We start from the raw sequence: 24,644 nt of genomic DNA on the forward strand, positions 1-24,644 counted from the left end.
TGTAACCCTATTGCAAGAGTTAATTGTGAAGATGTGGCTTGGATTCGTAAACACTTTTTTACTATACAAGGCCACTATGTATGGCCTTGCATATTACATAAGAAAGCAGTGAATCACAAAAGGTCACTATTCAGATGTGCAGTGATTTACAACTGAGCATTATGAGGACCACTCAGTATTTCTGATGCAAATGCTGCGGTCAGTGAGCATGGCCCATGTGATTAGACCCCTGACCATCACTGATGATGATGCTATCCAGAACTATGTAGAATGCAACATACAAGTACAGCAGTGTAAGTGTACCAGCTATTATCCATGTTCATCTTCTTTCTGCTATGGGGTTCCAACAACATACCTTGGTTTGCTGTTAATGGAGTGGACCAAACTTGCATCTGTGAAGGTGTCTTAATGAGTCCCCATCTACAGTTCTTCCTGTTGCACATTTGTGACAATTGGTCAGATGGGCAATTCAGAGACATTCATTGGAGTATTTAATGGGATTCAGCACCATGCAAATTGTGCTTGTCTTGGAACCTGACTTATGCACTCAGTGCATCTCTACCAAAGTGAGCAGAGAACTTTGCTCTGCTCTGACATATGATTTTTGTGTATACCACATAAAGTAAGCATAGATAAAAAACAATTAATTTTTGAATTATCTTTAGAAAAAATAGCACAACTTAGTTAATGGTCCTGGTCAAAGCATTCAGCATTATATCCCATACTACAAGTGCCTTAAAAATAGATCCATATGTGATGAGGTGGAGAGTCATCTGTCTGAAAGATAGAACCCCCACAGTTAATATGACAGGAACCTTCTTGGAAAATATGAATGTAACTAATGGTGTGCCCCAGGGCTCAGTACTGGAACCTGTCCTTTTTGGCATATTCTTCTCCAGTTTGCAGACCAGGAATCAGGACTTTTGGTTAACTAAGGTCACAGCTAACTGTAAACTGGACATTATTGTCAAATCTTCCTCTGATACCCATTCATTACAGTAGAAACTAAGCCTCATAAACAAGTGATATATGAAAACACAGGCTAAAATTAACTATGAAAATTGCAGTAGTATCCCAGTTGATAACTCTTTCTTTCAATGTACAGAATAGCCGACACTCCACTCCAAAATGATAATTTTGTCAAGTATCCTAGAACCTGGATCAGTAGTTTGCTCTCTTTTGACAACCATATAGCAACAATAATCAGAAAAATCCTTTTACCTAGCACAACTAATATGTAGAGGCATAGGTCAAAAGAAGTTATTACCCTTCTTTGTACATTCCTAATTTGACTAATTATTCAGCATAATGCACCACATGAAATAAAAGCGATGGTGATGGACAGGTTGTCAGACGAGATCAGATAGGAGTCCCCGTGGACTATGATGTTGCAGATGACATTGTGATCTGTAGTGAGAGTAGGGAACAGGTGGAGGAGACCCTGGAGAGATGGAGATATACTCTAGAGAGAAGAGGAATGAAGGTCAGCAGGACTAAGACAGAATAGATGTGTGTGAATGAGAGGGAGGATAGAGGAATGGTGAGGATGCAAGGAGTAGAGGTGGCGAAGGTGGATGACTTTAAATACTTGGGGTCAATAGTCCAGAGTAACGGTGAGTGTGGAAGACAGGTGAAGAAGACAGTACAGGCAGGATGGTGTGGGTGTAGAAGAGTGTCAGGAGTGATTTGTGACAGACGAGTACCTGTAAGAGTAGAAAGGGAAGGTCTACAAGAGGGTAGTGAGACCAGCTATGTTATATGGGTTGGAGACAGATGGCATTGACAAAAAGGCAGGAGCTTGAGCTGGATGTGGCAGAGTTAAAGATATTAAGATTTGCACTGGGTGTGACAAGGGTGGACAGGATTAGGAATAAGTATATTAGAGGGTCAGCCCAGATTGGAAGATTTGGAGACAAAGCCAGATAGACAAGATTATGTTGGTTTGGACATGTGCTGTGGAGGAATGCTGAGTATATTGGGAAAAGATGCTAAGGATGAAGCCACCAGGTAGCAGGAAAAGAGGAAGGCCTAAGATAAGGTTTATGGATGTGGTGAGAGAGGACATGCAGGTGGTTGGTGTGATAGAGCAAGATGCAGAGGACAGGAAGAAATGGAAACAGGTGGTCCGCTGTGGCGACCCCTAGCGGGAACAGCCGAAAGAAGATGATGATGATTCAGCATAATACACCATTCAAGATTTACCTTTCTAAACATATTAAGTAAGTGAAAAGGCCTCGGAGGTTCCTAACCAAGAAGACTGTTCGTCTAAAGTCTCTGAGTTACCTGGAAAGGGTTGAAGCACTATACACACATTCATACAAATATTTCAAGCACAAGCATTAATGCTCTTCTAGCTTACCAATACTGTTCCTTTAGTCAGTTTCTGGTAGGTTATTATAGGGCAAACAGTGTCTCGCATTCTGTATCATTAGGGGCCTTATCCTACTTTATTTCCTGTATCTTTGTAAGTCAAACAGCTCCACTAATACCAGCACCAGGAATTTAAATCACCACCAGAATGGAAACTCTCCTGTATCTTTGCAATCAAATCACTCATACCTGCACCAGGGATTTAAATCTCCACCAGAATGGACACTGTAAATGTTTGTTGCAGGGCTAAACAAGTGAGGCAATAACTGTGAATCTAGTAAGTTTAATAATTTGCTAATAAGTGGCAGGATTGGAAGTAATGGAATACATGGTAAAAAAAGAGACAAGATTTTAAGAAAAGTTGACCTGACCTTATTTAAAGCTCTGGATATAAACAGAAAAAGTAAAATTACAAATACACAGTTAAAACAATTGACAGAGAAAATAAAATTGTGTAAGACAAAAATTGAAACTAGTGAAAAAATGAAAATGTGAGAATGCATTGTAACAGTAATGGCAATGAAAGGGAAGCCAGCAAGTCAGTAAGAACTATAACACAGTTGAAAGTCAAGTCTAAAGTATTAGGTGTTGCTATAATCATATGGAGAGCAAGTGTCCGGCATTTAGTTGGTTTTGTAGAAAAGTACAGTTGTGTACACTTATAAATGTAGATGTTCTTGTGTATTCACTGTTGCAGTCACCACACTTGGATTATCTGCCTGCAGGTAGCCATCAGTCGGCACAAATATCAGAGTCTTGGGATTTCTGTGTCAGATGCTGTCGCCTCTACCATGACGTCAGGTCATCAGGGGTATAAAACACGCAGCTGATGCCATTACATCAGTTTTTCTTCCCCCAGATGTCAGGAGCCCCCAAGATAGGAAGCAATTACATAGTGTGGAGCACCTTTAGTAAAAAGTAAATACCATAGCTATAAGATATGGCCAAAAGGAGGATAGGTAGAAAGCATAGAAGAGTCAGGGGCCTGGAGTGAGGGTAACCAGGACTGCAACAGTGAATACACTCGAACATCTACATTTATGGTAAGTGTACACAACTGTACTATGTTCTTTGTGTTTCACTGTTGCAGTCATCACACTTGGGTTGATTCCCAAAGCTGAGGAAGGGTGGAGGCAGTCAAGAAATAGTAGGGCTGGCTAGCAGGCCTTGTAAGACTGAAGTGGCAAATCTTGCTCTGGATTAAGAAAAGACAGGTAAGGGGTAATGCTTGGTGAAGGTGTGTACAGAACTCCAGGTTGCAGCTTCCAGGATGTCCCTGGTAGGGACTCCCCTAAGAAATGCTGTAGAGGTTGAGGTAGCCCTAGTGGAATGAGTTCTGATCCCCTGTGGGGTAGGTTTTCTATGGTGCTTGTAGCAGAAATGGATGCAGTGTGCTATCCATTTGGAAATGGTTTGCTTTGAAATGGCCTTGCCCTCTGCCCCTGTAGAAAAGCTAACTAGCAGCTGGTCAGATTTTCTGAAAGGCTTAGTCCTGTCAAGATAGAACCTGAGTTGTCTGTGCACATCCAAGGAGTGCAGGATCCTTTCCCCTTTATTCTGAGGATTAGGGAAAAAGGTTGGTAAATGGATAGATTGGATTAGAGCCACACCAGATACCACCTTGGGCAAAAAAGATGAGTTAGTCTTGAGGGAACCCTGTCAGCATGGAAAATAATGAAGGGTTCCACAGCCATTAGTGCCTGTAACTCAGACACTCTTCTTGCTGAAGTGATGGCTAGAAGTAAGGCTGTTTTCCAAGAGAGGAATTTTAACTGTGCTGTAGCAGCAGGCTCAAAAGGGGGAAGCGTGAGCTTTTCTAGTATAAAGTTAAGGTCCCAGGCAAGGGTGGGTCCTCTCCTCAGGGGTCTTAAATTGTTAGCTCCTCTCAGGAACTGTTTGACCAGAGAGTGAGAAAAGAGAGGTGGCTCAGTATTATAATGAGCTGAGATGGCTGAGGCATGAATCTTAATAGAAGAAAGGGATAGGTCTTTGTGGAGCAGTTCTGCTAGGTAATCTATGATTTGAGGTAAGGTGGGCATGGCTGTGTCCTTTCCTTGAGACTGGCTCCAAGAACAGTATCTTTTCCATTTTTCTGAATAGGATTTCCTAGTACTAGGCCATCTGGCCTCAAGGATGATGTCCAGCACCTGTTTGCTGAGGGTTGCTGGTGGAGTTTTCAGGGAATAAGCCAGGCTGCAAGGTTCATGGTTTGCAGCTGAGGATGCAAAATCTGTCCCTCCTGCTGAGACAGCAGGGAGGGGGTCTGATGTAGGTGCCAGGGTGGCACTACTGCCAGACCGTGTAGGAGTGGGTACCAGTGCTGGCGGGGCCAATCCAGGTCAATAAGGATTGTCCTTGGTTTGTCCTATTTGATCTTGAGTAGTACTTTTGAGAGGAGGGGCAGAGGGGGAAAGGCATAAATTGAGAGGTTTTCCCATGTAAAGGATAGGGCATCCACTTTCCATGCTTGGCTGTGGGGATTTCTGGTGCAAAATTTGCTCAATTGATGGTTTTGGCGGGAGTCAAAGAGGTCCACCTCTGGTGTCCCCCAGTTGGGTTCCAGTTTCCACTGGTGTGGGACCAGTAGATTTCTGCTTAAGTCGTCTGCCAGTGAATTTTGTTTGCCTGGCAAGAACTGAGCTTGCAGGTGCACTTGGTTGCTCAAGGCTGTGTTCCACAGGGCCATGGCTAACCTGCAGAGTGGGTAGAAATGAGTCCCCCCTGCTTGTTTATGTACCAAATAACTGTGGTGTTGTCTATCTTTATCAAGAGTTGTCCTGGAAGGATAAGGTTTTTGAAGGCTGTCAGAGCATTCTGTATAGCTAACATTTCTTTTTGATTGCTAAGTAGGTGAATTTGTCCTGGGCTCCATTTGCCTTGAATGCATTTGCCAGCCATATGAGCCCCCCCCCCCATGCATAGTCTGATGCGTCTGTTGTCAGAGTTTGGGTGGCGAGGGGTTGAGTGAAAGGGAGTCTCTTGTTGTGGTTGCAAGCCTCTGCCCACCAAAAGAACTCTGCCCTTAGACAAGCAATGATAGGAATAATTGTTTCCAGGTCCTGAGAATGTTGGCACCAGAGACTTTTTAAGTACCATTGAAGTTTCCTCATATGCTGTCTTGCATATGGAATTAGTAGAATGCATGAGGCCATGAACCCTAGGGCTTGCAGTATTTTTCTTGCAGACATCTGGGTTCTGGTGGCCATTAGTTTGAAGTAGTTTGTCAAATAAACCTGCTTTTCTGGTGTAAGGAATGCCATCTGGGAAGTTGTGTTCAAGCTTGCTCCCAGAAATACAATCTTTTGGCTGGGCACCAGATGCGATTTCTTTTCGTTGATGGTGTACCCCAGAGAAGTTAGAAGTCTCTTTACAAATGCCAGATGCTGAAGTAGCAATTCCTGACTGTCCGCCTGAATCAGGCAATCATCCAAATATGGATAAATTTGAATATTTCCCTGCCTGCAGTATGTAATTGCTGGAGCCATGCACTTTGTGAATACCCTGGGTGCAGTATATAAGCCAAAAGGAAGTGCAGAGAACTGATAATGCATAGACCTTACCCTGAAACGTAGATATTTCCTGCAAGATTCCCTTATGTGGATGTGCAGATAAGCTTCTTTTAGGTCTAGGTTGACTAGCCAGGTGTCCTTGGCTAGCATAGGAAGTGGCTGTTGTAGTGTAAGTATTTTGAACTTTGGGACCACCAGGAAGGTGTTGAGAATGGACAGGTCCAGGATAGGGCACCAAGAGCTCTATTTTCTGGGCACCAGGAGCAGTCTGGAGTAGAAACCCTGTCCTCTTTGCTCTATTGGAACAGGTTGAATAGCCCTGATACTGAGAAGAGAAAGTACTTGCTTTTGAGCCTCTGCCCACTGGTTTGGAGGAAGGTCTGGCAACCCGCTTGGGGTTGGTAGTGAGTGGAAGTAGAATCTGTATCCCTGGGATATAATGCTTAGGAACCATCAGTCCTGCGTAATGGACATCCATTTTTTTTGCATGCAGGGTGAGTTTTCCCCCCAAGGGGTGCAAATACTTGGGCATGGCTGGGAAGGATAGACAAGTCATTCTGAATTTTTTTCCATAAGGGGGTGGCTTACCACTCCCTGTTTTTGAGGGGGGGGAGCACTCCATTGTTTAGATCTCTGAGTACCCTGAAACTGTAGCCTTGGTGGTCTGCCACCCCTGGGTTTGGGCTGTGAAGACCTGGTAGGGACTGGAAAGGACCAGTTTTTAGAAGGCCAATGCCTACTGAATCTAGGTGGCTGCACCTGTAAGAAATCTTTAACAGTTTGCACAGATTTAGCTTTTTCCTCCATCTGTTTAAGAACCTCTTCTGCTTTTGTGCCAAACAAACATTCCTGGTTTAATGGAGCATCTAGTAATTTTGCTTTGACATGGTCTGGCAAGATTTGTTCTGTCAGCCAAGCATGCCTTCTCAGTACAGACCCAGTGACAGCAGCCCTGCAAGATGCTTCTAAGGCATCAAATCCACACTGCAAAGTATGTTTACTGACTTGGTTTGCAGAATGCAGTAACTCTTGTAAATCTTTATTTTCTGCAAAATCTGGAAGCAAGAACATTTTTTGTTTAATTAGTTCCATAATATGCTGCTGGTACTTCAACATGTGAAACTGGTAATTTAAAGCCCTGATGGCAAGAGCTGCCGAGGTATATACCTTCTTGCCCCATCTGTCTAGAGCCCTTGAATCCCTGTCTGAAGGGGTAGGATTTTTGGCTGTAGTAGCCTTAATACCTTTAAGTCCCTGGGAAATGGTCTCTGGATGTGCATTGGGATTCTTAAAGAGAAATTTGTGAGAGTCAGATACCCTGTAGTACCTGTCAGGCTTTCTAGGAGCTGGTGGTAAAGTATCAGGAGTAAGACTGAATTCCATGAAAACATCATCTACAAAATAACAGGACAGGGGGTATAGCTAGAGACCTGTGCTGAGGCAAGTTTAAAAATTCTCTGAGTCTCTTCTTGGACTGTGGGTAGTCCTGGCATTCCCAGCGGAAATGCTCTCTTAAGGTATGCAAGGTTTCACCAAAAAATGTCCTCTAGAGGGGAGGCAGAGGAAATGGAATCCTCTGCATCTGAATCCTCATAGGTAGATAAGGGTATGTCCTGGTAATCAGAGGGATCAGTGTCATCTGACTCATGGTCTGTTGAATCAGAAGGTAAATCAATTCTTTGTCTTTTAGAGGGGGAAGGCTAGCTTCCCCTGATTAGAGTTATAAGGTCTTCAGCCATTCTAAGCATTTGTTTCTGTGGCATTGGAGCTTCAGCGTGTGTTTTGGTAATCGGTTTTCTAGGTGTAGTGCAAACTCTGGGCCTGAGAAACTCAGTCGTTTTAGTCTGAAACTAACTAGTAGGTTTAATATGAACATCAGAAGGTTGGAATACACCCTCAGAAGCCAGTGCCTGCACAGCGGCTCCGGACCCATCCAAGGTAGAGACATCCGCAGGTTCCTTAATCGAAAAAGCATCTTGCGGCATACCAGACTCCGAATGGGTCTCAGCAGAGGCCTTCAAATCTGTAGAAGCGGGTATCAGGGGTTGCGAAGGTGCCTCACTGAGTACTGGCGGACTGGCGACTAGCTCAATGGAAGCATCGTTGGCAGTTTTGGACCTATGCAGTCTGTCTCTGTCTTTATCAGAAGATCGGTAGTCGGATGGCTTACCAAAGCCATTTCAGAATACAGAGAACGAGAGCGAAAGAATTTAGCACCAAAGATAGGCCGACGACGAATAGTTCGGGTGTTAAACAAAGCAACAAACTGACAGTGAGGAACGTCATGGTTTGGGCCTAAACGGGTGACGCAGTAAGAATAAAATCTCTGTGAGGTATTTGCTTTCCACAGGCAAGACAATTGTTAACATTTTCTGACATCGGTTAGAGCAAGAGAAAAGAATCCCCAACAGGGTACTTAGCTTTAGAAGACTTCAGGTTTGAAATTTCAAAAATGAAAATTTCAGGTAGCGCCGACCGGCACTTGCGAACTGCTTCTGCTTCAGGCTCCCATGCAGCAAGAAAAGCTGATGTAATGGCGTCGGCTGCATGTTTTATACCCCTGACAACCTGACGTCATGGAAGAGGCGACAGCATCCGATACAGAAATCCCAAGATTCTGGTATTTGGGCCGACTGAGGGCTACCTGCAGGCAGATAACCCAAGAGTGATGACTACAACAGTGAAACACAAAGAACATCTGTGGTACAAATAATTATTTTGTGAAGATCTGCAAAAGAAAAGATAAATGTATTGAAAATGTGCTTATTTTGAGCAAGAAGAAAACAAGCTACTTGTAAACACTATTAAAGCGCTATTCTTAAGAGAGATGAGGAAGTTTATGACTTGGTGGTTGAAGCCCCCAGTTCATCTACAAAGTAGATATAAATATAAAGAAAAGTTTGGAAAAAGAAAAGAAGGTGGATGTGAAGGGAACCATCAAATGTGGTAAATGTAGTTATTGCAATTACATTTGGGTTAAGATGGTGTTTTCTTTTAACAATTACTGTTGCACAGAAATTAAGTTGCAAAAATGCAATTGTGAGACAAAAGGACTGGTGTATATAGTAGTTTATCAACGATGTCAGTCTTTTTATGTAGGAGAAAACAACAGGAAATTGGCCAAAAGGATACATGAACACTTGTTTGATATGAGAAGGGGAAATCATACCTCTCAACTGTAAAGATTTTCCCAGAATGTCCAGATTTATGGTCCATTTTTAATGAAATTGTGCTTTTCTTATAGGTTCATAGGTTGGTACTAGGCTATCTGCCCTAGGGCCTATACAAGCCTAGCCATAAGAATTCCCTGGATATTTCTTCCGACAATATTTACTTCCCTGGACCCCTGTCTAGTAGGGGGACTGACGTGATCCCTGGCAAATTAGTGACAAATTATTAAAGACTGAAGTTAAAAAATAATGACAGACATTTGGTTTTCAGACTTCATACCCTTCAGAAAATTCATGTTAGTGCAAAACTTGTTATTCTACCTACTTTCTAAATTTATAAGAGCAAGATTTAAAAATTGTCCCTATTTTTGGGCCTTTGTCCCACTTTTATTTATGGCTTTGCCCAGATGTCTTGCTCTAAGAGGTTGAGAGGTATGGAGGGAAAATGAATAATGCTTTGTACAAATACTCACTGATATGTAAGGGTTTCACTAAATTTGAATTTAGCATTCTAGAAAATGTATGCCCAAGCATTAGAGGGAGGCAGTGGGAGAGCAGAACAGAGTACCAGGAATTTGTTTAGCAAATTAGGCTGGACACTACCATTTCACCTGGATTAAATTAATATATTTCCATTCAGCCTATCCTTAAAACAACGGCTGCTAAATTATAAAATGTTAACTTCTCCCTTTGGCTGGAGGGATCTGACTACAACATACATGGGGTTATTATATACATTTCCCTTATACAAGTTTTCTTTTTAAATGGAATGAACATGTTTCTTAAGGAAAGATATACCTTTTTATGTGCTAAAGACAGTTTTCAATTACTCAAAATTATGTTTTTAAAGTACTGCTTTTATTGTATTATTTTACTTAGCTTGTTTTTTGTATGGGTTAAGTTATTCATAGGTTCATAAGTGAGTACTAGGCTAATGGCCCTGGGGCCTTTACAAGCCTAGCCATAGGATTACCCTGGCATAGTGCCATCCGACCTTAGTTCCCAGTGCCTCTGTCGAGTAGAGCCACTGAAGTTATCCCCGGGGTGAATTTTCTGTTTCCCATCCACTCATCAAGATTTCTCTTGAAGAGAGTCAACGAGATGCTCTGCTTGACATGTATGGGAAGTCTATTCCACAGCATGAGCAGTCTCTGGGTTATGAACCTGTCCCTCCAGCATGTTCTGTTAATTGTGGTAATGAGGATGAGGTCTCTGGAGCGTGTGGTGTGGAGGGATTGGGATTTCTTTAGATGTAGCATTTCTAACACAGCTGGATCAGACATGGCTTTGTAAGTCAAGCAGAGATCTCCTCTAAGTAAATGATATGAGACAGAGAATAGTTGGAGTTTTTTGAGTCTGTCCCTATAAGACAAGTGTTTAAGGCCTAGGATCCTCTTTGTGAGGTACTTTTGTGGCCTCTCCAGCAGGTGTCTAGTGTGGTACATGCCAAATGGGGAATTGTACTCAATTATTGCTCTAATGAGGGAAGAGTAGAGGGAGACAATGACCTCTTTATTCCTGGATGCAAAACCCTTAGTAATGACATGTGCCACATAGAAGGACTTTCTGACTACAGTGGCAATGTGGTGATCAAAAGAGAGGTTGCTGTCAACCTGTGTTTCGAGATCTCTTATAATGCCTTCTGTGTTCAGTGGACTACCATCAATGTGGTAATTCATGGGAACCGTGTTTTTCCCAAAGGGGATGATGACACATTTTTTGGCATTGAGCTTAAGGCCATGGTTCTGAAACCAGTCGTTGGTCTCAGTGAGGCCATTCTGTAGGATGTCAACATCACTTGGGGAGTTAATAATAGCTCCCAACTTGCAATCAACTGAGAACTTTATCAGCCAGAGTCCCTTCGTGTTGGCCTGGACTTCAGAGAACTAGATACCAAACAGGAGAGGACCCAGGAATGAACCCTATGAGACTCCACTCATGACTAGTCAGCAGTCTGACTTGGAGTCAGCTACTTTTACACTGTGGGCTCTATGTGTCAGCCAGTTTGCAACCCACCTAGTGATATAGGGATTAATGCCTAGCTTAGTGAGTGTTTCTATGATTCCTGAGTGGGGAATGGTATCAAAAGCCTTGGCCAGATCAAGGTAGGCTGTATGAACCACCTTGCCTTCATCCACAGCTCTGGTGACTGACTCAAAGAAGTCGACCAAGTTGAGCAGGCATGATCTACCCTTCACAAAACCAAACTGCGTGGGATACAGAGTTTGGAGATTCCCTATATCCTTGTTTATTAGGTCCATGATGATGCGTTCCATAGCATTGCATATCAGGCTCATCAGGCTAATGGGGCAATAGTTCCCAGGGTCTGTAGTTGCTCCTCTTTTGTGGAGAGGGATGACTGTAGCAGTGCGGCATTCGGTAGGGACAAAGCCTGAGGTGAGGCTATGAATGAACAGGGCACACAGGTGAGGTGCCAGTTCACTCTGTAGTTCATGTAGAACACAGCCAGGGATATTGTCAGATCCCATAGAAGCTGTATTCTAGGCCTTGGACAGTGCTGTTTAAAACTGTGCAGCAGTAATACTGAGTGCCTGGAAATCTACTGATATTGTGATTGGTCCTTTGGGGGGTGGGGTAAAGTTGGCACTGAATCTGTCGGCCAGTATACTGACAATATCTGTTGGCTCAGTATAGGAGGTACCATTGTGCAGTAGCTCAGAGGAAATCTGGGTATTGCCGTGGAGATTCTTTACATAACTATAGAAGGCCATGTGGTCATCTTTACTATCTGCTGCAATTCTGTTTTCATAGCTAGCTTTAGAGGATTTGATGAGGGATCTCAACTTTTTGTTGAGGCTGATAAGGGAGTCTTTCTAGTCTTAGGACTTCACCTTATTCCACATCAGTTTTCTCCTTCTGTTGTAGAGTTTGTTTATGGCAGGGGACCACCAGAGTGGCTTCCTTTTTTTGAGGAGAGTGTCTTGGTTCTATTGGGTATGGCGAGATTCATGCATTTGTGTACGTGTTCGTACAGTGCATTGGTGTATGATTCGGCAGTCATACAACTATTCTCCATTTGCATGGGTGCTGCGAAGTTAGCCACCTCTGTTTTTAGGAACCCAAAGTTAAATTTGGAGAAAATTTTCATGCTGGTTACCTTTGCGGGGGGGGGGGGGCAGGATGTGGATTTCCAAGGTGATTAGTTTGTGGTCGGATCTAACCAGGGAGGAGTTGACTATTGGTATAGAGCAATGGTCGCCCATGTTAGTAATGACCAGGTCAAGGATGTTGCTACCTCTAGTGGGGGTAAGAATGAGCTGGTCCAGGGCATTGGAATTAATGAACTCCAAGAAACGTTGGGCAAGTGTACTGGTACATGAGTAGTTTTCCCAGTTAATGGAGGGTTAGTTGAAGTCGCCTAATAAGAGGGTGTTAGGTTGGACCCTAATATTCTCCAGGGTGCTTAGGAACATGGAATGTGAGTCTTGGGACTCTTGGGACTCACTACTTAATTAGTTTATTGATAATCACTCTTATTTACTATTGCATTTAAACCCAGTTGTGGTGTTTTATGGTGTGCTGATGAAGTCCAGAGTGTTGTGGATGAAAGCACTCAACCTTCCTATGTATTAAAGGTGACTTTTTGACTGATTTACTGCCTAAATATTTCTTATTTTGGTTTATCACTTGCTGCAGATGCCCAGGACTACGTGAAACATTTGAGGGTTATATATGAGTGTGTGTGAGTGTGTGTGTGTGTGTGTGTGTGTGTGTGTGTGTGTGTGTGTGTGTGTGTGTGTGTGTGTGTGTGTGTGTGTGTGTGTGTCTGTGTGTGTGTGCGTGTGTATATATATATATATATATATATATATCTATATACATATATAGATAGATAGATATAAATATACATTTAGAGATAGATATAGCTACACACACACACACACACACACACACACACACACACACACACACACACACACACACACAGACACACACACACACACACACACACACACACACACACACACACACACACACACACACACAAACACACACACACACACACACACACACACACACACACACACACACACACACACACATATATATATATTTCAAGTCGTAGCCGGTTATAGATCACCCACCATGTCCGACGATGCTCACTCTGCATTCCTTGAGACATTGGAAAATATAAAGGTCCTACCCAACACCATAATCTTGAGTGATTTCAACTACCCTGGTATAGACTGGGTGAACTACCAATGTTCCAACTCCTATACTCAGTGATTCATAGACTTTATAAATTCAAATGCCCTTGAACAACTAGTATGTTCCCCCACTAGAGGGGACAACATATTGGATTTAATCATCACAAATATGGGCACTCATTGTACCACACCCATTATCACTCCCTCCTTGGTCAGATCCGACCACAAACTGATAACCCTGGACATCCTCACCCCTCCACCACCCCAGTCAAAGAAACCATAGTCAAAAACCTTTCCAAAGCAAACTTCAAACTACTTGCATCCGAAGTGGAAAGCTTCACTATTCCCTTGCAGAAGGATAATGATATCCATGATGCGGAATCCTACACCAAGACACTCTATATGCATCTTCAGGATTGCATGGACCGTGCTATCCCAAATAAAACCAAGACTCCTTCCTCAAGCAAGAAAAAAACAGTCTGGTGGACCCCAGCCATAAGCAAACTTTACAATAAAAGGAGGAGACTTATACAAAAAAAGGCCAAATCTCAAGTAGAAAAATCATCCCTGATCAGCATTAGTAAAAAACTGAGGGCCCTCATCAAGTCAACTAAAGCTAATTTTGAAAAGAAAGTTGCCAAGGATGCCCAGGATAACCATAAGGCCTTCTATGGCTATGTCAAAAACCTAAATGGCAACGCTCAGGTCTGTTCTGAGCTAGTACAAAATGGAACAAAATACACTGACCCTTCTGACATTGCCAACATCTTGGCTGACAGGTTCAGTGCAAATTTCTCCCCCTCCCACCACCTACAGGGCCTATTACCATTCCAGGGGATTGTGTAAGTCCACTTATTACTGATGCATTGGTTAACAAGGCTCTGTCTAAAGCTAAAAACACTGCCTCCATGGGACCAGATGGTGTCCCAGGCTGTGTCATACGCGAGCTCCAAAAGGAATTAACTCCGCATCTTTATACCCTGTTCAGTCTCAGCCTCTCCACAGGATATGTGCCCATAGAATGGCGCACGGCAATGGTGGTCCCACTACACAAGGGTGGGGCCACAACTGACCCTGGGAACTACCGACCAATAAGCCTGATCAGTCTGATCTGTAAGGCTATGGAGCGAATCATTATGGAACTCATAAATGGAGAGATTGGGAACCTCCAGTCGCTGGACCCCACACAGTTCGGCTTCGTCAAGGGCAGATCATGCCTCCCGAACCTGGTGGATTTCTTTGAGACAGTTACTCAGGCTATAGATAAGGGAAAGGAAGTACACACAGCTTACCTTGACCTTGCTAAAGCATTTGACACCATTCCCCATTCAGGTATTGTTGATAAGCTCACCAGCCTGTGCATAAATCCTTACGTCACAAGATGGATCGCAAACTGGCTCTCAGACAGATCCCATAAAGTAAGAGTAGTGGGATCTATGTCCGAATCCAGACCAGTAACGAGTGGTGTGCCTCAGGGCTCTGTCCTGGGGCCCCTCCTGGTTGGCATATACTTCTCAGAAGTACAGGCAAGCACGGAAGGGCTGTGGCTGACTAAGTTTGCGGACGACTGCAAACTGGGTGCTATAATAGAGTCTCCGGCCGACATGGAGATCCTCCAGAAGGGCCTAAATGAGACTGATGCATGGTGTCAAAGCCATGGTCTCAAGCTAAATGCAAATAAATGCGTAGGAATTCCCTTTGGAAAAAACAGAGTACCCGCAAACTACAACATAGGAGGTAATCCCCTAAAATCTGAAGAAGAAATAAGGGATCTAGGGACCCAAGTAGATAGTCAGCTTTGCTTTGATAACCATGTTGCCAAAGTGGTTAGAAAATCCTTCTATGTGACCCATCTGATCACGAAAGGGTTCGCATCAAGATCTAAGGATGTAATGGTGCCCCTCTACTCTTCCCTCATCAGACCCACTATTGACTACAATGCACCAAATGGAATGAACCTGGCTAGACATCTCCAGCAGCTGGAGAGACCACAGAGGTACCTAACCAAGAGGATTACTGGCCTCAAACAGTTGCCCTATGCAGCACGATTGAAAAAGTTAAGATTGTTCTCTGTTGCATACTGCTTTCTCAGAGGCAATCTCTGTCTAACGTACAGAGCCATGTCCAGCCCAGAATTGTTGAATATGCTCCATCTTAGCAAAACCAAATCTACTCGAGCTACACGCTCTAGGGATATAAACCTCAACACAACAATGAATAGAATATGCTGGAGGGATAGATTCCCTTCACAGAGACTTTCCTTACTATAGAACAGGGTCCCGATCCACATAAGACAGAGCCTCTCACTATCACTCTTCAAGAGGAACCTTGATGAGTGGATGGCTAACAGAAAGTTCACAGCGGGGATCACACCAACAGCACTACTAGATAGGGGCCAAGGGTGCTAGCTGCTAGTACAAGGGTCTAGGGAACTACTAAAGGGGCGGTGAATACCACACAACGTGGCTGGGCTAATATATGCCTTCGGGCAGATAGCCCAGTACCAACCTATGAACCTATATATGCAAAATCCAGTTTCCAGAATAAAATGAAGCTTTGCTAGAAGAAAAGCCAACATTTTTCTCTAATACTGTGATTGGCAATGACAGAAGAAAAAGTAAATGCATTTCAGAGAAGATGTAATGGCAGTTATTGAGAAATGCGATTACTGAATAAAGCTTCAGTGAGAGGCTGACCATCCAGTCCAAATGTTTTTTTCAAAGAGGGAATAAATAGTGTTTGAGGCTTAATGTTCAGAGTGAACGTAATTATAATACCCAACCAAATGAAAAAGCAAATTTTCAAGAAGATACTTTCAAAATGCAAAGAAAGACATAAGAAACATAATGTATTGCCTGGAATGTTAGTTCAGGTAGAAAGGTTTTGCACCACTTGTGCTGTGTGTAGTTCATACCTTAAAAGCAATCCAAAAGAGGAAATTTTAGCTATACAATGCCAGGTCAACACTGGAAGTCTTGCAACTTGCAACCTCACTACTACATAAAAAACAGTGTTTCTTATATCCAAAAGAGTAAAAAAACAACTACACAACTGGGATGGAGTTGTCACACCAATAGACAAAGAACCAAACCAGAATAAAAACTGTAATAAAAAAGTGTAGTAAAATAATCAGTCTGATGAAGTATTGAGGACAACGGGAAAGCACTTACAAAGTTATAATAAAAGCTTTTTGGTTTACTTTACTTACCCATGTTTGTTATTACCCAGTTTTTATTCTGGTAATGTTTCTTATATGTAGAGATTTCAGAATACTCAGTCATATTTACATTGCCAGACTTTATAGTACCACTGTGATTAGTACAATAAAGGCCATATTTACTACACAAGATAAACCCAAAGCTGACATATCTGGCCAAGAGTCAAAAAGCTAAACGGTTTGAAAAGGGATGGAATTATGTTTGAAATGTAAACACTGAATAAGTCCACATTAGCCTCAACTGAATTGATAACTGGTGAGAACTATCCTAACAGTGAACAATCTGACAAAAAAGATCCTTATCAGTAGCAATGGGATTGTCATCCCTCAGGTTTGTAATGTAGGAATACACTATTTAAGGAACTTAATATTTATTCAGCTCAGATGATGACAAGAAAAATAGCTACTGTTGTATGCAAATATTATATTAAAAATGATGTTTTTGACACACTTCAGGGTAATTGTTTGCTGATGAGAATGTAATGTAATGTGTGTGTGTGTGTGTGTGTGTGTGTGTGTGTGTGTGTATACGTGTCCTGTACTGTATGATTACTATATATATATATATATATATATATATATATATATATATATATATATATATATATATATATAAAATGGCCTGTTGTTTTATAGAAAAAGTGTAGGGATGTAGTGCAGTAGTATGTAGTAGTCTTTCTTTTGGAGGCTGGCACTGAAGTTAAGAAAGGGGGCATGTCATTTGTGGTGTCTTCTTTTCAGACTTGGCAATCACAGTAAATGCCTCATGGTGACTAGTAACATAACAGTATCTAGGTTATTTGTGCAGTTTGGATCAATGGATGGAGAATCGCAAATTCACAACTCGGGTAGTGCCTATGTTGATTATAAACAGGGGTAATCTGAAAGATATGCAATGCATGGCACACATTCATGCCATCCTCTTGCCCCTACGGGCCATATATTGGGTAAAATCTGGTCATATTGGCTAGGCTAGTAAGTGCCCTTAAGCTTTTAACATAGTAATCTCCTATGAAGCTATAAACCTCATATTTATACTTTATCTATGGTAATTACATGTAGTTTGTATACATACTAGCTAATATGTTATAAAACATAACCAGTTATCAAACCTGTGACATACTCTGCTTTCTGAGTTGATGTCTGATACCCTATCACCATGCAATACTTCCATGACCAGAGATACACATCCACTTTCACCAACACTATGAGTCTCACTGTTGGCCAAACACAGCATTCCACACTTAGCCCACCAATCATCCACACTGCCCCTAATTCACATTTTTGAGTTCTAAATAATTAAAGTACTCTTCCTGTCAGAAGGAAGGTAGCTGCTACTAAGGGAGACTGTTGGAGAGCTCTCCAGAAAAATGCCAGTAGTATTTCCTGCTGTATTAAAGATCTTTGGGAGACTGATGCATGAACAGCTCTCTTTCTACCTGTAGGAGTTATATTTTAGCTCATAGTGCCAGCATGAATTCCACCATTGTCACAGCTCAGAAACAGAACTGGGAAAATCATTGGCTGACATATATAAAACTTCTGAAAAGGATTTCATTACACTTTATCTATTCCTTGATTTACCTCAATATTTTTTATAAGAAAAGTCAACAACTGACATTTTTGGTGCTGTAATATTTAAATACTGGAAGGACAGAATTTTACTTGGTTCAGATTTCCATATTTCTTGGCAGAACTTGGAGCTTTTTGTATGCTAAAGCATAATTAAATTTCATGAGATACACATTACTTTATTCATTGATGACACTATTATCAGCATTAGTAGCATATTTTTGCAAGCTTTTTTAACAAATATATCCATTCTTGACTTAACCACATTTAAACAGTTTACTTTAACATACATTCTTACAAGATCAGTATATATTCATTCTGTTTACAGTAATATATAAACATTTCATAACCTTTCTTTTTAATGGAAAGTGTGATATACTATTAACTTTACCAATCAAGCCATCATTCATACTTCCTTTTTCCTTTGTCTGCTCTTCCACTGGCCAGTCCAGGAAACAGCATTCTTTAGGCAATGTGTCCTTCTTTACATTTACGAAGACATTCTCCTTTATGCCACATCCTCCTCCTGGTTAGGCTTTAACTTTTCTGGCCATTCTCATGACAGGCCTCTGGCCTACCAGCCTACAACCAATCAATGCATATTCATTGTGGGATAGTCCCAGGTTGCTGGTCCTGATAGCACTACTCGGTAGGTCCCAGATCCTGACAGCCAAAATGACAAGCTGCACATCCTGCCAATTGAATTCACTTACAGGTCCTAAACCCTGCATCCTAAGGACTCCTAACTGGATGATTTCCTGTTCTTCCCTGTGTGTCTTACCTTTCCTCATCTACCCCACCTCCTCACTCTCCGTTACTCCTAAATTTGTTTGCCAGCCTCCCCTTTCTCTAGTCAACAATTTAATATGGCATGAAAAGAATTTGAATTAATACATCTCTGATGGTCGTCCTTTGTTCAGAGATGGTTGGATGATGTTGGCTGTATCCATATGGTGGCATAAGAAGCACTATCCAAAGCTGCAGCTCATTATACAGCCTGCAAAACATCCATGTGATGCCATCATGTCATCATGTTATCACATCTTTTCTTTCCTTGTTGGCAAGGCCTCAACAACAATTCCATTCCCAGCACTGTTAGGCAGATCAGGTCTGACATCACCCCAACAGGAATGGCAGACAGGAAAACCTGATCTTCTCAATTTGCAGGCATTTGAACATTCTTCCATGACATTGACTAATAAATTGACTCCGTTCCAGTGTAGGTGAGTGTAGAGGCGTGCCATCAGTATCAGTTTCTTTCTCAATCTCTATAATTTCTTTTTTATAAGACCAATTGCTCCAAGCACCAGTGAAACAATATGTGAGCCCTTGTTCTATATTGCTCTAGATTTGCTAACATATGGTAATCTTCTGAATTTTATTTATCTCAACAGACTATCCTACAGCCAATAATGATGGCTCTTTCAATAATTAATAATACATTTATGATTTTTTATGCAATTACAGTATCTGACCTTCTTACATATACCTTCTTAGCATGATCATTACTTTTCCATTTTCAATAATTCCTTGTAGTTTATGTATTCAGTGATTCTCACCTACTTACGTATTGTAATGACTTCATAACTTCTACTCTACTAGCCTTGCCATGTTATTATTTGTTTCAGTACAGTGATCCTCAGTGATAAGCGTAAGCCTGGTATAAGATACACAGCTGTTTCTGAGTCTGTATGACAGAACCAGAATCAGATAGTTTGTTCTGCATAAAATAATTTGCATTTGTTTGTGTCTCCTACATGTTTATACATTTTGTGACATACCGTATGAGTAATCAACTGTCTTGACATACCAGTATCAGACTTTCAGCTCTCTCAGCTCCTTTCTTGGTCATTCATGTGTGAAGTCTTGATCAAATAAGGCTGTTCCGTATTTGCCACTGAAACTGCATTCTTTCCAGCTTGTCTTTACTTTTGTCTTCTATCATTATATTCTTTTTTACTTGCCCTTTTTATTGGTTCCATATTTCTTGGATTACTTGACCAATCGTAGTTTTATTTTAATACCTGGTCTCTTCAAACTGCTTCTGCTAATCTGAGAATGGATATCTTTCCTACCTATTAGATCATTATAATCAGTGGCATAGCTAAGAGTTTTGGAATTATATGGTAACTTCTAAAATGTATCTCCTCCCTACCAAACGGAACCCTCCAAATCCCTGAAACTGTAAGCTTTAAAAAATAGTCAAACTGTCACTCTGAGGAAAAAAATAATTTAACACAATGTATAACCATACACCAGGATAAATATGGAAAATTAATAAAATAATAAAATGTATCACATCTCATTGCACAAAATACATAAACTATGTTTAAAATGTACATGCCAGTGTGTACATAGTGTATGCCTGGTTATATATACAGTTACTATATCACAAGAGTTCAGCAGACCTTCACTCTCCTTATTGTAAATAACATTTGTGTTCCACAGGTATTAACACTGTAATTCCCATTCTATTCATCGGTAATAAATACAATTACCATGGTTCCCCCCAAGTTGTTTACTATTAGTTTATGCTGTTAGTGTACTTCACTAAGAGGGGCCCAGAATTATTTACTGCATTCAGCTCACCAAATGATTTTTAACAAAATATAATAATTGCTAGTTAGTCTGAAAATGCAGTTAGATAGTGCTGAAACAAAACACATGATCTTTTTCCCCCTTCTCAAATTTGTCTTTAAGATTTATTTGGTAATAGTACTGAATCTGTCCTGTTTAAAGTATTTAGCAGTTAACATTTTTTCTTCTTTTCTCTTTTCTTTAGTCATAAATTTTACACAATATAGTTGATATCAAACTTGCCATGACAAATCAGTCAAAAGCTACTTTAAACAGACAAATGCAAAAAATATGTAGTTCATCATTTCTACTGTGTCAATCTGATTATATGTTTATATCAGATTGACTATAATTGTATTAATTACATTGTATAAAATGCTTATTTGTTGGATTAATTCAAGTTCTTTTCATACCATATTACATTTTATTTTACTGGCTCCAAGATTCACTCATCATTGTTTAATTCAGAATTTCAGGACACAATGACATCACTTGTCAGCTTTTCCATTTGAGATAAGCAATAGATTCTTACAGAATCTATTATTTTATTTTTGTTCTGCTTGGTCTCTTGCAGACTAGAAAAAAGTATTTGTTTTCTTGGTTTATTCCATATCACAAGCCATTTTATAATGCATCAATTTTCAGCAGATATTTGTTTAGGCATGTCTTTTCATTATTGTCTGTAGATGTATTTATTTATTTATTTAACATTTGTTGACCGGGATTGTCCAACTGAGTTGAAGAGCCCTTTTCAACAGAGGCCCGGGGAGAAAAGCTCCAACATATACAATTTCATTATAAATTAGCATTAAAGAGCAATGTTACAGGATTATTACAAGGCATTAAGTAGCAATACAATGTTATACAGTGTCAATAATCAGGAGTATAGCATAACTATTTCAAGATGTATAAAAAGAAATATGTCATTAAGGTGAGTATAGTTTTTGGGGTAAGTGGTTACAAAAACCCAGTTTTATCATGATGTAGTTGCATGAAGGCTCACTTTATAAAATGTTTATTTGCTCAAATACAATCAGAAAATCAATGGATTTGGTTTACTTATGGTATTCTGTGTTGTTTTGAGATGGGAAGAAATGTTTTATGTACTAATGTACATGTTATTAACTTAAAACATTCAAAATGGTGTGGCCAGTGTTCTACTTATATGAAGTATGAAATAGAAACCAAATAAGGTGGCCATTCTCCCAGGAGTGGCATTCACAAATCCACCTGCAGATAAAACAAAGGGTTTTGGTAACAAGCTGCGGCTACATCACATCAGTCAAACAAAACAGGGTCTGTCCATCATAACATCAGCTTGAATGCTGGGCAATCTGATCAAATCTCTTAACCAGAGCAAAGCTCTTATTGGCATTACTGAAAACAGGTTCACCTGCATAGAGGATCTTTTCTAGATAGTAAGAGGTATATAAAAACAAATAAATGGGGTGTTCTTTATGTACAGCATTTACATAACAATAAAAGTGGTACATAAAAGCAAATTAACGACATGCTCTTTGTGTAAGGTATTTATATAAAAATAAGAGGTATATAAAAACAAATTAATGACATGTTCCTTGTGTGGAATATTTAAATATACCTGTCTGTGTGAGAATAACCTGCAAAATCTTGTTCCTTAGTAAATCAATAAAAAGTATGCTTTCTGTGTGTTATAAACAGCCTAAAGTATATGCACTACATACAGTATACACAAGCATACAAATATGTTTGATAAAAATCAATATATTTACGTTTGATAAAAATCAATATATTTTCACTATACTCATTTTATTCTAACATCTTCGATGCAGTCAGTACTTTTTCTGAAAACCTTGCAGCTCTGCCTGCTCCAGTGTGGAGCAATGAGATTTAATTATTCATTTCCATGTTACTGTCCTTATGACACATCCTTAAGACTCACAAATGTATTCGCAGGTAATAGTCTGGGTAAATCCCCATTCTGTATTTTATTAGTGAAACAACTTCATATACTTATTTGTCACCAAGACCAATATTTGTTACGCTGCAGTAGTATTTTCATTTTGGCACTAAAGTGACTGCATCCATGCAGAAAGCAATATAAATTTATATAAGTTTCATTATAAGCAGCAAAAAAAAAAAAAAAAAAAAAGAAAAACCTGCTGTTTCAATACAACCATTTTCTTCTAAAAAGAAAAAAAAAAAAAAAATATATATATATATATATATATATATATATATATATATATATATATATATACACATACATAGTCATACATACACATACATATATACATATGTGTATATATGTGTGTATATGTATATATACACACACACACACACACACACACACACATATATATATATATATATATATATATATATATATATATATATGTACTTGTATTTATGCCCATACTTGGTGGTAAGGGAATTCTTGCAGTTTCACTTTTAATTACAATTTTCTGCTGTACTTATAGCAAACATCAGGCTGACAGCAGACTTTTCAGAGTGCATGTGACACAGCCATCTATGAACAGTCTACCTGCCATCAGTCCTTGTGCTTTTGAGTGCCATTCAGAGGAGTGCTGGATGACGCCTGTCACCCGCAGTCTGATCTTCACATACAGAAATGTAGCATCTGTCATTTCTAAAAATATAGCAACAGCAAGGCCTAGTAGCTAATTAATGAGTCTTTCACTGCTGCAGGCTTGGGCTCAGATCTCAACTAGGCCACACATGAGATGTATTTCTTGGTCTGAGATTGTGTCCATGTGACAGTAAGGAAGGATGGTGCAATTTACAATATTCTGATCTTTTCTGTCAGGATCTGAATCTCAAGCCAGACTCTGAATGAGCTTCACCTGCTTCCATAATAATCCAGAATTTATTGCAAGTTAAACTACAGGGTATGAAACAGTTTCTTTGTTTGCTTGTTAACTTGTTTTTCACAAGATTGTGTTACAGTGGTTAATTCTTATTGTTTCTGATGCTTGACATATTTGCTTAAAATATTACCTAACAGTGTAGTTTTAAATACAGTACACTGATGCAACTGTCCACTTTTAAAATACCTGCTTTAGACAAGTAACAATAAAAAGTCTATTCATTAAAACAAACACCATCTGACATCATTCAAAGTGTTGTGTAAATACCTTTAATGTCAGAAGTTGAAAAGGGTGTAGGCGCTGTTGTTACATTAAACATTAGGATTCATATTCTAATACTGATTTAGTACTGCAGCATAAACAGTATGCCCCCTTCCTGAGGGGTTGTACTTCAGCTCAGATACTCAGATATTACACTGGTGTCTCTTATTTCTTATTTTTCATTAAGGTCCATGTTAATAATGCGATGGCACTGGTAAACGAAATGTAGCAGCAATTTTTACTTATAAAACTGAAAACAGCAGGTTCATAAGTTCAAAGGTTTTATTGCCAAGCTAAAAAACAACTATTCTGCAAGAAGTTTGATTGCAGTAACCCCGTTGGTGAGCTGCATTATCACTGAACCACAGCTCAAAAACAAATGGAACTCCCTGCACTGAATGTAGAGAAAAATGCTAATATGCAATCTATAGGAGAGGCAAGTCTGGCACTTGTAGGGAGTGTATCAGGACTCACTGAATAGGATGTGATGATGTGCATTTTAGCAAACCAGCAAGTCAATGAAACATAGGGTACATTAAGACTATTGTTTGAAGGATATAAATGACTGAAATCTGATAATAAACTTATTCCATAACACTGGAAGACACTGTATAATGTAACAATTTTTTGAATTATTGATTGTTTTTTATTAATTTCCTGACATGGTCTTATCTACTCTGAAGTGGATTTTTTTCTTTGTGCTCCTCCCCTCCACCTGCCAACCATAAAGACCCCCCCCCCATGAAACTTTAGCCCATTCATTCCGGAGGGTGAGGAGTTTCCCCTCAGATCCCCTTAGGTGAGAGATGTCCAGTGAGGCCATCATCCATACAAACACTGTAGAGTTTTGTGTTCTTGTCTGCTTCTAGGCAGAAATAGTCTTTTTTTGTATGAAAGATCTAACCCTCCCCTTGGGTGCCTCCATAGTGACT

The 24,644-nt window shown here is 40.2% G+C and overlaps 1 protein-coding gene across 1 annotated transcript in view; it reads right to left on the reverse strand.

The window, feature by feature from the left end:
- Positions 1-24,644, reverse strand: part of LOC122809044 (V-type proton ATPase subunit G 3-like) — a 222,758-nt gene that overhangs the window by 1,539 nt on the left and 196,575 nt on the right. The gene's annotated exons all lie outside the window — the stretch shown is intronic.

Source organism: Protopterus annectens, chromosome 8.part0, assembly GCF_019279795.1.
Source record: "Protopterus annectens isolate FY-2018-M chromosome 8.part0, PAN1.0, whole genome shotgun sequence".
In the NCBI taxonomy this organism is placed as follows: domain Eukaryota; kingdom Metazoa; phylum Chordata; order Ceratodontiformes; family Protopteridae; genus Protopterus; species Protopterus annectens.